The sequence below is a fragment of the Saccopteryx leptura genome, chromosome 3 (assembly GCF_036850995.1).
Source record: "Saccopteryx leptura isolate mSacLep1 chromosome 3, mSacLep1_pri_phased_curated, whole genome shotgun sequence".
Classification (NCBI taxonomy): Eukaryota; Metazoa; Chordata; class Mammalia; order Chiroptera; family Emballonuridae; genus Saccopteryx; species Saccopteryx leptura.
In genome coordinates this window covers 125,604,071-125,618,391 of record NC_089505.1, presented here as the reverse complement: position 1 = coordinate 125,618,391, position 14,321 = coordinate 125,604,071, and the positions used below count along the sequence as shown (strand labels likewise).

At 42.3% G+C, this 14,321-nt stretch overlaps 1 pseudogene; it reads right to left on the bottom strand.

Annotated features, from left to right (window-relative positions):
- Positions 1–1,685: 1,685 nt before the first annotated feature.
- On the bottom strand, positions 1,686–2,724 carry LOC136398314 (5'-deoxynucleotidase HDDC2 pseudogene; annotated as a pseudogene).
- Between the last annotated feature and the right edge of the window lie 11,597 nt (positions 2,725–14,321).

The following is a 14,321-nucleotide window of genomic DNA, read 5'->3' as shown; positions in this document are numbered from 1 at the left end:
GTAGAACTGTGGGCTCATAGAATATGAATTCTTAATTTGCGCAGCTTCTGTCAGATTGCTTTCCACAGTGACTATACCAGTCCTACTCCCATCACCATGCATTAGGCTTCCAGCATCCCCACAACCCGACCGTGCTGTGCATTATCAGATTTTTATAGTTTAACAGATGTAAAAGGATAGCACATTGCTGTTTTAATTAACATTGCTCTGATATTTTTAAACATATCTTTGTATGTCTTTTGAATTTTGTATTTCCTCTGTCATATTTTTTGCTTATTATTTTCAAGGGGTTACTATCCTCTTGTTTATTTGAACGAGTTTTGTATATTAAGTATTTTAAATATCTTCTCATTCTCTCATCTAGTTACTTTGTCCATAGTGTCTTTTGTAGAATAGAAATCCTTATTATTCATCAATATTATTATCTTATAGTTTGAGCTTTTGAAGTTTTGTTTTTCCTTAGTCATAAACTATAACTCATATATATTTTTTCCTTTTGTAATTTTATTTCTCACATTTATTATGTCTTTAATACTTTTAGAGTTCAATCTTGTATAAGGTGTAGAATTGCTAAAATATGGTAATTATACTTGATATATCAGTTTCTGAAAGGGAGATATTTAAAACTTCAGCTACAATTATACAGCTAGTGACTATTTCTCCTGGCAGCTTTGCATATTTTAATACTGTGCAATTAGGTGCATCTATATGATTTTTGTTTCTTAAGTGAGAAACGGGGGCGGCGGGGGGGCTGGGGCAGAGAAACAGACTCCCGCATGTGTCCCAACCAGGATCCACTTGGCAAGCCCCCTACAGGGCAATGCTCTGCCCATCTGGGCCCTTGCTCTGTTGCTAGGCAATCTAGCTATTTTACGGCCTGAAGTGAGGTGTTGGAGCCATCCTTAGTGCCCAGGGCTAGCTTGCTCCAACTGAACCATGGCTGTGGGAGAGGAAGAGAGAGAGAGAAAAAGAAGAGAAAGGGAGAGGGTGGAAAATAGATGGTCACTTCTCTCATGTGCCCTGGCCTGGAATCGAACCCAGGACATCCACATACCAGGCTGATGCTCTACCGCTGAGCCAACTGGCCAGGGCTGCATCTATGTGTTTTGCTGTTGCATTTATGTGCTTGCCTATTGTTTCTTTTATGAATATATAATGACTTTTTATTTTATCACTTGTTATCTTTTGATACTGAAATTGCTCCTTTTTGCCAGATATTAGGATCACAACCCAGTTCATATTTTCCTGGTGTATCTTTTTCATTTAAAAAATATTTTTTAATGTGTTTATTTAGTTCATAAAAAGACATCCCCCCTTCTCCATCCATGCATTTTCATGACCACATCCTGTTCCATGGCTTCTTTTATGGCCCAAATAGTATCACATTTCTTGTTGGAGTCCAGGCAATTGAAAATAAACAGACTCGCCTGATCTGTGGTGGTGCAGTGGATAATGCGTCACCAGTTGGAAACCCTGCACTTGTCTGGTCAAGGCACATATGGGAGTTGATGCTTCCTGCTCCTCCCCCCCCCCTTTCTCGCTCTCTCTTTTCTAAAATGAAAATATAAAAAATTAAAAAACATCAATAAAAAAGAGAAGGAAAATAAACAGACTCACATCTGGGGAACTCAACAGACCAACAGTGGCAAAACACAATAGCATTCAATGGAAAACTAAAATATTTGTTATAGGAATGCAACAACATAGAGAACATCTCTGGAGTGTGGCTTACTGGCAGCTGCAACTTGTTAGCATTTCTTTCTGCCTCAAATTCAGAAACAAGCTGGACTATCTCAGGGTGACTGAATTTTCCTGCTATAGAATCATAGAAGTCCTGTAGTTTCCCAGGTTTGTTCTTTTTTTTTTTTTTTTTTTTTTTGGTATTTTTCTGAAGTTGGAAACAAGGAGGCAGTCAGACAGACTCCCGCATGCGCCCGACCGGGATCCACCTGGCACGCCCACCAGGGGGCGATGCTCTGCCCATCTGGGGTATCGCTCTGTTGCAATCAGAGCCATTCTAGCGCCTGAGGCAGAGGCCACAGAGCCATCCTCAGCGCCCGGGCCAACTTTGCTCCAATGGAGCCTTGGCTGTGGGAGGGGAAGAGAGAGACAGAGAAGAAGGAGAGGGGGGGGAGTGGAGAAGCAAATGGGCGCTTCTCCTGTGTGCCCTGGCCGGGAATCGAATCCGGGACTCCTGCACGCCAGGCTGATGCTCTACCACTGAGCCAACCGGCCAGGGCCTCTCAGGTTTGTTCTTAAGGTCTTCATATTCAGAGGTCTGAAGAATCATCTCACATTGGTCCACCTCCTTTACAAATTTGGCTTTCACACTAGATTGGGTCTTATACTCTTCCCTAAGTTCATAGAGCTCCTTTATAAGATCCTTTGAGAGAAGCTGGATTAACAGCTTCATAGCTTTCTCTTCTCACTTTTTTTTTCTTCTCTAGGGATGTTCTCCGCTGGTGCTATGTTCCCAACAATGCATTCTGCCATATCACGAACCAGGGCTAAGCATACACATCAGTCTTTAAGATGATCATCTTCGGTCACCAAAGTCATAACTGCCATCCTGTACATGTGATCTGATACATGCTCTGTCCTCTTGACATTTCTGTACACTCAGCCAGTCCATAGGACTCTCTTGAGCTGTCCTACCACTCACAGATACTGCAGCAGATTCTGGGCCCTGCAGCGCAAGAAAGCCACAGAGGAGGCTGACGTCATGTGGCTACCTCATCTTATTTTTAAAAGGCGAAAAGTTGGCCCTGGCCGGTTGGCTCAAGCGGTAGAGCATCAGCCTGGCGTGCGGTTGTCTCAGGTTGGATTCCCGGCCAGGGCACACAGGAGAGGCGCCCATCTGCTTCTCCACCCCTCCCCCTCTCCTTCCTCTCTGTCTCTCTCTTCCCCTCCCGCAGCCGAGGCTCCATTGGAGCAAAAGATGGCCCGGGCGCTGGGGATGGCTCCTTGGCCTCTGCCTCAGGCGCTGGAGTGGCTCTGGTCGCGACAGAGCGATGCCTCGGATGGGCAGAGCTTTGCCCCTGGTGGGCGTGCCTGGTGGATCCCGGTGGGGCGCATGCGGGAGTCTGTCTGCCTGCTTCCCTGTTTCCAGGTTCAGAAAAATACAAAAAAAAAAAAAAAAGGCGAAAAGTTAATATGCTTTGAAGAGAAACCAGAGCATTTTTCATCTTATTTTTAGTCTTTCTCTTTGTTTTAAGAGTGTCCCTTATAGCCAATTTATTGTTAGATGTAATTTAAAAAATCTAATTAGTCAGATTGATTTACTTGCATTTAATGTAATTACTATATAAGATTTAGCCCTATAATCCATTCACTATATATTCTTTTTATTTTTAACCTTCATTTCTGCTTTCTAGTGGCTAGGCTGAATTGTCTTCTACAGGTTTAAAATTTATACATAATATTTTTTTGTGGTGGTAGTCATTAACTTCAGACTCATAGCCATGAGTTTGAGAATTTCTCCATCTCCACAGTTTGAACAAAAGCCCGAACAAAAGTTCTAAGTTTGACACTAAAAAATCTGATATATATGTGCTCATGTTGATCCCATTACTGTTGCAGAGGTGGGAGATGGGGGATCTCAAAAGGAAATACAGGATTCCCTTACAAAAAGGAAGTTGAATGGAGGCTGGGAGACCATAAAATATGTATACTTCGTATTACATTAACTTCTTTGAGTCTCAGTTTCTTCATTTGTGAAGTGGCAATGATAATACCTACACAAAGGGGTGACATAAAGAGCAAATTGAATATTAAATATTAATGTCCCTTGTGAATCATAAAGTGCTGTACAAAGATTAGTTATTATTCTCGCTTTTGCATTCGTCACATGATATTACATCATTTGTTTAGATGTTAGTATTTGTCTATATTGCCACATGAAGAAGTACTATTCTAGCCAGCATTTTCCCTACATTGTGTCAATGCCCACAGAATTGATTTTCCTTTCTCCTGAAAATAGTAAATGAGCATGATGTTAGCACTATGTTTGATCCAGAAGTCAGCTTCTATCCAAAGAGTCCTAAAGTTGCAGGGCTGGGTGACTTGCTAGTGTACTCACCAGAGTGCACACAGTTGAAAGGTTGGTGCAATGGTATCAAACTGGGGTTCAGTTCCTGTTCTACCTCAGATTAGATGTGTGGCCTTAGCCATATCACTTAAACTCTTTGAGCCTGAAAAACAGAGGTCATAAGAAGGTCTTTTTAACCTGTGGTAGGATTAAATAAGATTATATGTAAAATGCCTTAGCCTTGGAGACAGTCTTAAACTTGTCAGACACAGATTCAAATCTCTTTATTGGTCAGAACTGAGTTGCATTCTGCTACATTATGAGTAGCGTGAGTGCAGGTTCTTTCTCATCTCTGAAGCACACTCAATTGACCTGTTTCCTTAAAGAATAACTACTGTCTCCTCAAGGCCGGATGTCTTTGGAATTTGGACCAGGAATACTTGCCCAATAGGATAGTTTCACAAAAGAGATCCTGTTCTTCATAGGCAACTGTAGTTGATAATTCTGATTCTTTTCACATATGGATGATTAAGAGTCAGACTAAACTGAAAGATAGTATATGCCTGCTATAATTCACTGGAATAGGTTCTTCTATTATACAACTGCTCATAAACCTCTCATAATTTCATAAATTAGATAATGATATCCCCATTTCACTGATAAGGAAATAGAAGATCATCCAAATTAAGTACCTTGACCAAGGTGACATTGTTGATAAGGAGAAAGGAGATACTACATTGTAAGAAGGATGGGTTTTGGAGTCAGACAGGTCTAGTCCCAGCACCACCATTTTCTAGGGCTCAAACTTTGGTCCAGTGACCTAATCTCTTCAATCTCAATTTCAGTTCTTCATCTGTAAAGTGGTGGTTAAAATAATATCTACCTTGCCTGAATGTTGTGAGGTTGAATTGAGAGAGCACTACATAAGGCAGAGTGCCGGGCACATGGTAAGCGCTCTATACATAAATACTCGCTAGGTGTATTGAGAGCCCAGAACCCAACTATATATAGTGCTGCCTTATAGGAAACTTCAATCTTTGTCAAGCTCCTTTAAAGCACTTCAATGGACATTCAAATGGTTTTATAAATCCCCTGGGCTATGATTCAAGATGACAGTCCCAGAAAAGAGATGAGGCAGTTACATGGAGTCTAGAGACCTGGGATTTAGTGCTGGTTCTTAGTTAGTGTGTGTGGAAACTTGGGCAATGCACACTATCTCCCTGGGCCTCAGCTTTCTTACTTGTGAAATGGAGACAATATTCTCTGCCTCACAGGGTTGCTGGAGGTACAAATGCAGATGGATACAAACACTCTTTTTCCAGTTTTAAAAATGCTGTAAACATGCGGGTTTTCCATTTGTGTTTACTATTCTCCTCAGAGGGAAAGTAAATAGGACTCAGGATGACCTGAGACCTGCCTCCTCGAGAGCAACTGTTGGGGAGGCCCTACCCTTTAGTGAGGCCCGATCAACTCTTTGCTGTTGCTGCAGCTGCAGTTTGTACTCAGATATCAACCACTGTGCCTGCTAAGTCCTCAGCCCTGAAGAAAGGCAGAGTGGTCTGGCAGACCATCCCTCCCCACACCCTCCCCACACAGCTGTTTGGACCAGGACTGAAAATCTGACCCAAGACAAGAAACTCATGAGCTTGCCAACAACTTACAAATGTGGCTTGGCTCCTAAAAAATGAATTGGACAGATCAATATTTCTCTCTCAGGAATTCGAGTTAGGAAGCATGAGGTAATCAAAGCAATTAGTAGCAATAAAAACTATGACTAAAAGGATGTAAGGAGAAAGGCTGTGAGGTTGAGCAGGGGTATGGTTGGAGGAGACAGTCTGGGCTGTGGAGAACTGAAGTGATCAGGAAGAAGAAACTATGAGTAAACAGAAGCTATGAAGTAGAAAACGCTAAATATATGTTAATTCAATAAATATTTTGGAGTTCTTTTTATGTACTAGGCACTGTGCTAGGCTTAGAATATAGAAAAGTGACTAAGAGGCAGCATCCTCCTTCATAGTACTTAATCTTAGCTGGGAAGAGAGACAAAATAAGTCAACAAACAAATAATTACAAATTGTTCTAAGGGATTAGCCTGATCCGGTGGTGGTGCAATGGATAGAGTGTTGGACTGGGACGCAAAGGACCCAGGTTCGAGACCCCGAGGTCACCAGCTTGAGCGCAGTGTAAAGCCAGTAGCTGCGGCCACCATCACAGCCACCTAGCCTTTGCAGGTTTGCATTTGATTTGGACAGATAGTAATAAAACAACGGAGCCAAGAATTGGTGGGCCATTTTCCTTTATTCTAGACTTGTACCTGCCAACGAGTAAAAACAAACACACGGGGCACCAAAACCCAAACCTACTCTCATGTTCTCCTGTTCCAAAGCCAGAAGAATCTTCCTGGTTTTTTCTAGAATCAAAGGCTTCATCAGCCTCACTCAGTCCCCTCTGCATGCCTCCATTTTGGCTGCCTCCTCTCCTCCACGTGGCCTCCCTACCCTGCTACAACATGGTCTCCTCCGCTCTACAACAACATAGTCTCTCTCCCCCACGATGGCCTCCTAGCTCCTCCTTTTAAAACTTTTCCCCCAGGACAACTCTTCCTCCAGCACACATTATCATAACTAAGCCCCTTCCCAAGCAAGAAGGTAATTAACTGTATCACGTGAGAGCATCATCATGTGAGCAGCAGCCATATTTAACAATAAGAGTGAGCAAAACCAGAAAATACAGATTTTACAACTCATTTTCCCAACATGCGGGCTCATCTGGTTTGAGCAAGGCTCACCAGCTTGAGCCCAAGGTTGAGCAAGGGGTCACTCAGTCTGCTGTAGCCCCCAGGTCAAGGCATATATGAGAAAGCAATCAATGAACAACTAAGGTGCTGCAATGAAGAATTGATGCTTCTCATCTCTCTCCCTTCCTGTCTGTCTGTCCCTATCTGTCCCTCTCTTTGTCTCTGTAACACACACACACACACACACACACACACACACACACACACACATTGTTCTAAGGGCTTAAAAGACAGAAATCAATATGGGGCTAAGACAGAATGAACCACAAAGGGTGCTTTACCTGTGGTGGCGCAGCAGATAAAGCATCGACCTGGAACACTGAGGTCATCAGTTTGAAACTCTGGGCTTGCCTGGTCAAGGCATATATGGGAGTTGATGCTTCCTGTTCCTCCCCTACCCCTTCTCTCTCCTCTCTCTAAATGAATAAATAAAATCTGATTTAAAAAAAACGAGAGAGAGCCTGACCTGTCGTGGCACAGTGGATAAAGCATCGACCTGGAAATGCTGAGGCCGCCAGTTCGAAACCCTGAGCTTGCCTGGTCAAGGCACATATGGGAGTTGATGCTTCCAGCTCTTCTCCCCTTCTCTCTCTGTCTCTCCATCTCCTCTCTAAAATGAATAAATAAATAAAAATTTTTAAAAAAGCGAGAGAGAAATAGCATGGTGAGGGAAGTTCTCTCAGAACAGATAATTGAGACCTAATGCATGCCATGCCAAGGAGCCAGGGAAAGGAGTACTTAAGGTAAGGGTCTGTAATGCCTGCCAATAGGAAAGGAAGTTGGAAAACAAAAGCAAAATAAACTAGGTGGAGGAAAGGGAAGCAGCAGGAAATGAGTAAGGAAGGGTAAGCAGGCAGCAGTTCCTGGACCCAGCAGACTTTGGAATGGAGTTGGGAATTTAGTCCCAGTGTAGTGAGAAGTCATGGAACTATTTAAGGCTGGGTAGTAACATGATCCAGTATAATGTGGTAGATAAACTTAAAGGTAAAGAGTCAGCCTGGGTCCAAACTTAAGTTCTACATTGGCCAGCTGTGTGACCTTGGGCAAATTACATCATTTCTCTGTGTCCCATTTTCCTTTTCTATAAAATTGAGGTGAAATTGGGTTTGACCTCATGGAGTTGTTGTGAAGCTTAAATAAGTATAAAGTGCTTATAGCAGTTCCTGACACATAATAAACACCCAATAAACGTAAATGTGCATTATTACTTAGTTTTGTGAAAGGTTGTTATAGCTACTGTATGGAGAATGAATGTGTGTGGGATAAAAGGGAGGCCAATTTTGAGGCTCATAAATAGTCTGGATGAGAGATGATGAGTGAAGTAAAAGTAGTGGAAATAGAGAGAAATCAACTAATTTGACATATTTTTGGGGGTAAAATTTTCATATTTTGCAGGTTAGATTGGCCATTGTGGTAGAGAAAAATAGAGGAGTCTAAATTGACCCCTAGGGTTCTGGCTAGAGCTGCCAGGTGGAAAGAGGTGACATTTCCTGAGAGGGAGGAGCCCGTGTGTGTGGGGGGGAGCAGATTTGACAAAGAAATGAGTTCTATTTTAGACAAGCTAAATTTAGGATATCCGTGAGATAGCCAAGTAGATGTCAGTTAGGCAGTTGGTTATAAGTTTGGAGATCAGAAGAGAGGTCTGGGATGAAGATATTAATTTAGAAGTTACTAGCATAATCAGCATTTGGGGACACAGAAATAAACTGCTCACAAAAATTAGGGGATCAGGGAATGTGCAGATACTCCAGTACTTTCAGCCTTTTGTATAGTGCATTTTCACCAATGAACTAAAAGTTGGTTTTGCATCTCATTTGCATAATCAAACAACTTTCTTTTATTTGTCATTTGCTTTTCTGATGTTCTTGTTTAATAAAAAAAATCAAATGCTTCTTTCTTTTATTGCTTCATATTCATTTTGAAATATCCCCTAATTTTTGTGAGCAGTATAGTTGAGATCATCTACAAAGAGAGTACACAGAGAAAAGTGAAAGGAGCCAAGAAGAGTCCTGAGAAGTGATACATATGAATAATTTTTTTAAGTAAGATGAGAGGAGATAGACAGAGACCAACATGTGCCCTGACCAGGATCCAACCAGCAACTTCATCTGGGGTCAATGCTCCAACTAACCCAGCTATTATCAGCATCTGAGGCCAACGCTCTCAAGCCAATCAAGCCACTGGCTGCAGGAGGGGAAGAGAGAGAGAAAAAGAGAAGGAGAAAGGGAGGGGAAGAGAAGCAGATGGTCACTTCTTACGTGTGCCTTGACTGGGGATTGAACCTGGGACTTCTACATGCCAGCCAATGCTCTATCCACTGAGCAAACCAGCCAGGGCAGCAGCAACGTATTTTATGACAGTTAAATAAACAAGGAGAATGAGGAGAGGCCTGTGAAGAGAGAGTAAAACCGGAAGAGGGGAGTGTTTCAAGAAAATTGGAGAGGTCAGCTGAGTGTAGAAAGGTCATATAAGATAAGGAGAGAAAAGCCTGACCAGGCGGTGGCACAGTGGATAAAGCATAGGACTGGAATGCAGAGGACCCAGGTTCAAAACCCCAAGGTCGCCAACTTGAGCGTGGACTCATCCAGCTTGAGTGCTGGGTTGCTGGTTTGAGCGTGGGATCATAGACATGACCCCATGGTCACTGGCTTGAGTCCAAGGTTGCTGGCTTGAGCAAGGGCTCAATTGCTCTGCTGAAGTCCCCTTACCCCCTGGGTCACATATGAGAAAGCAATCAATGAACAACCAAGGAGCTGCAATGAAGAATTGATGCTTCTCATCTCTCTCCCTTCCTGTCTATCTGTCCTTATCTGTCCCTCCCTCTCTGTCACAAAAAAAAGATCAGAATAGGAAAATATTGGTCACTGATGATATTGACACGAGCACTTTGAGTGAAATAGGGGGAATAAATAAGCATCCAATTGGTTAAAGAATGAATTGGAGGTGTTCTTTCTTTGACAGCTCATATAATAAAACTGGAACAATACAGAGAAATTTGGTTTGACTTCTACACATAGACAGCACACAGATTTGTGAAGCATTTTGTATGTTTTGTATATGTATTTGACTTTTGGACAATGCTAGCTTTTACATATTCGAGAAGAAAACTGAATCAACAAGAATAAAAAGGATCCTAAAACTAAATGTAAACTGAAACAAATCTAACTAAATTTAAGTAAGTAATATAACCACTATGAAAGTTAAAAAAACCCACAAATCCAATAAACTTTTGAACACAGTACTTTGAATATATACCACTAGTCTAAAACCAAAACAAAACAAAACTGCAAACAAATCTTGAACTCTATTTAGTAGATTTTTTTATTTTTTGTTTTTTTGGTATAGAATGGATGGAGAAATTCTGAAGTTATTTTGAATGTATCATAACATGGAGCAAATGAAAAAAGACACTGATGTTGAGAGCCAGAGTTCTCACTGTGGGAATAAGGACATGCAAATAAGGAATGGGAGAAAGAATCCTGTGGTGCTGAATTGGAATTAGAGGAATCAGTAGTGAATTCATGATTAAAAATAGCTGAACTAGATAAAGTTGCCATTTCCACCCCCTGTGCTTTGTTTACTTAAACAGCCTAGAAGCAATTATACCCCAGTAACAATGAGCAATCTGGTGCTCCAGTCTTGGTTTCAAAATACTATTCCCCACTAAAAGGAGAGCTCTCTGGAGAGACAAATGATGTCCAAAGGAGGCAGGGAAAGTATAATGATGAACCTGAAGCATTGTGTTATACCAGAAAGCAAGAAAGGCTAAATATAAATAAATAAATAATAGGCATGTTCAAAAGGATACCAGAGCCAGCTTGATGGGGGCTCTGATTGACCAAATCTGGGACAAGTTGAACATTAAAATGAATAATGACAGGCCCTGGCCGGTTGGCTCAGTGGTAGAGCGTCGGCCTGGTGTGCGGGGGACCCGGGTTCGATTCCCGGACAGGGCACATAGGAGAAGCTTCTCCACACCCCCCCTCCTTCCTCTCTGTCTCTCTCTTCCCCTCCCGCAGCCAAGGCTCCATTGGAGCAAAGATGGCCCAGGCGCTGGGGATGGCTCCTTGGCCTCTGCCCCAGGCACTAGAGTGGCTCTGGTCATGGCAGAGCGACGCCCCGGAGGGGCAGAGCATCGCCCCCTGGTGGGCAGAGCGTTGCCCCTGGTGGGCGTGCCGGGTGGATCCCGGTCGGGCGCATGCGGGAATCTGTCTGACTGTCTCTACCCATTTCCAGCTTCAGAAAAATACAAAAAAAAAAAAAAAAAAAAAAAGAAAGAATAATGACAGTAATGGATTATAAACTATTAAATAAAATAAGAATCCATGAACCTATACTGATGATAAATATATAAATAAATAAGAAGGAAGGCAAAGATCTTGCTTACAGTAGAATGCCAACTAAAAAATGCAGATGGAGTAACAGAGTTACTACTCTAGATAGAGTTATCACCATTTTGCAACCATCATAGTAATTGAATCAGTCAAGAATTAATTATCGCCTGACCTGTGGTGGTGCAGTGGATAAAGCGTCAACCTGAAGTGCTGGGGTCGCCGGTTGAAGCCCCCTGCTTGCCTGGTCAAGGCACATACAGGAAGCAACTACAAGTTGATACTTCCCACTCTTCAAGCACCCACTGCCTTTCTCTCTCTCTCAAATCAATAAACAAAATATTTTTAAAAATAGAATTTACCTGACCAGGCAGCTGTGCAATGGATAGAGCATCGTAGTGGGACTCAGAGGACCCAGGTTTGAAACCCCGAAGTCACTGGCTTGAGTGTGGGCTTACCAGCTGAGCACAGGGGTTGCTGGCTTGAGCATGGGATCATAGACATGACCCCATAGTCGCTAGTTTGAACCCAAAGGTTGCTGGCTTGAAGCCCAAGGTCACTGGCTTGAACCCAAGGTCACTGGCTTGAGCAAGGAATCACTAGCTCAGCTGGAACCCCCTGGTCAAGGCACATATGAGAATGCAGTCATTGAATAACTAAGGTGCTGCAACAAAGAATTGATGCTTCTCATCTCTCTCCCTTCCTGTCTGTCCCTATCTGTCCCTCTCTCTGTCTCTGTATCTGTAAAAAAAAAAAAAAAAAAAAAGAGCCCTGGCCGGTTGGCTCAGCGGTAGAGCATCGGCCTAGTGTGCAGAGGGCCCGGGTTCGATTCCCGGCCAGGGCACACAGGAGAAGCACCCATTTGCTTCTCCACCCCTCCGCCGCACTTTCCTCTCTGTCTCTCTCTTCCCCTCTCGCAGCCAAGGCTCCATTGGAGCAAAGATGGCCCAGGCGCTGGGGATGGCTCTGTGGCCTCTGCCTCAGGCGCTAGAGTGGCTCTGGTCGCAACATGGCAACACCCAGGATGGGCAGAGCATCGCCCCCTGGTGGGCAGAGCTTCGCCCCTGGTGGGCGAGCCGGGTGGATCCCGGTCGGGCGCATGCGGGAGTCTGTCTGACTGTCTCTCCCTGTTTCCAGCTTCAGAAAAATGAAAAAAAAAAAAAAGAATTAAAAAAAAATAGAATTAATTATCCTCAAATATTGAAAGCTTTGGGCAAGAGTTTTGAAGAGGACTAAGATATTTACATAGGCTCAAAATACCTCTTTATAGATTACTCATTATTTTATACAGGGAAAAATGCTAACTTTATAGTGAAGAAACCTGGCATATGCCACCTTAACCAACTGACCAGAGTGAACACCACCAATAATGGGATCAAGTAACACCATGTTTCTCCTCATCTGATGTACTGAGGACACAATATCCCATAGTATTCCTGCCCTCTCCCCCAAAAATCTAATCATAAGAAAATATGAAACAAAACCAAATAAAGGGAAATTTTATTGAACACTGGCCTGTACTTTTCAAAAATGTCAATATCACACATAACAATAAAACACTAAGGAACTGTTCTAGATTAAAAAGAGCCATGACAGTTTAATGAAAAGCAGTATCGGGATCAGCTGCTATATCAGACCTTGTATCAGAGGGAAAACTGCTGTATAGGACATTCTCTAGCCAATTAGTAAACGTGGAATATAAACTATATATAAATATTATATTAATGTTAAGTATCCTAAATGTGATCATCATACCGGGAAGGGGCGCGTGTATGTAGGTATAGAAAAGAATGTCCTTGTTCTTAGAAAATACACAATGAAGTATTTAGAACATTACGAGTAAATGCCACCATTAAAATGGTTCATAAAAAATACACACACACACACACACACACACACACATATATATATATATATACATGTATGTGTACACATACACACCACACACAGAAATAAAGAGATTGGGTCAAAATGTTAACTTCTGGTACATCTGGGTAAAGAGTACATGGGAATTGTTTGTAATATTCTTGCAAATCTTCTGAAAGTTTGAAATTATTTTAAAATAAAAAGTTGAAAAAGACATTGGAAGATGAGGATGTAGAAACAGTATGTAGATAACTTAGGAGCAATTTGACTAAGAACAGCAGAGAAATGGAACTGGAGAGAGTCAGGGTTATGAAATACTAGCTCTTTAAAGAAAAGAGAAACTAGAGGAAGTTTGTGCCCATGGATGCGAACAATGATGGGCTTCCTCCTCTTCTTTTTTTTTTTTTTAATTTTTATTTACTCATTTTGGAGAGAAGAGAGAGAAGTGGGGAGGAGCAGGAAGCATCAACTCCCGTATGTGCCTTGACCAGGCAAGCCCAGGATTTTGAACAGGCAACCTTAGTGTTCCCAGTCAACACTTTATCCACTGCACCACCACAGGTCAGGCCTCTTCTTTTTGAGAAGGGAGATTTGATCAGATACCCTTGCCTCAGGCCCTCTGAGAGTCTCCTACTTTTAGACACCATGAACTGTTCTGAAAACACATTTTATTCCCTCAACTGCAACTGGGAAAAGACATTTGGGCCACCACTTGAGGGCAGTACAAAATGATGTGTGTCATTCTGGTGGTTTTATTGTTTCAGCTGCTAGAACAAAACAAAGCCCTTTACATGAATTTTCTCCCAAAATGTATTGTGTAAAATAAACCTTCTAACACTTTTTTCCCCCAAATGTTTAAACAAGAACAGCCCAACATAATTCATAACAGGAGTTTGGGGGACGAAAAGAAAGGGTGAGAGAGAGGGTCTCATGCTTGGAAAAATGCCTGGCACACATTATGAGTGTAATAAAAAATAAATGGTAACAGAAAAAGTAGAGTATGTTAGAGTTGGAAGGAACCCTAAAGAAGGATGAATCCAGCCCTCTCATTCTATAGACTAGACTTTGGGTCCAGCTGGGGGGAGGGGCTTGGCCAAAGCCATAATAACATGGTAGGGGTGTAATGATTTCTGCACTCATCTGGGTAGTCTGTGGAGACAGAGGTTATGACAGGGGTCCCCAAACTTTTTACACAGGGGGCCAGTTCACTGTCTCTCAGACTGTTGGAGGGCCGGACTATAAAAAAAACTATGAACAAATTCCTATGCACACTGCACATATCTTATTTTAAAGTAAAAAA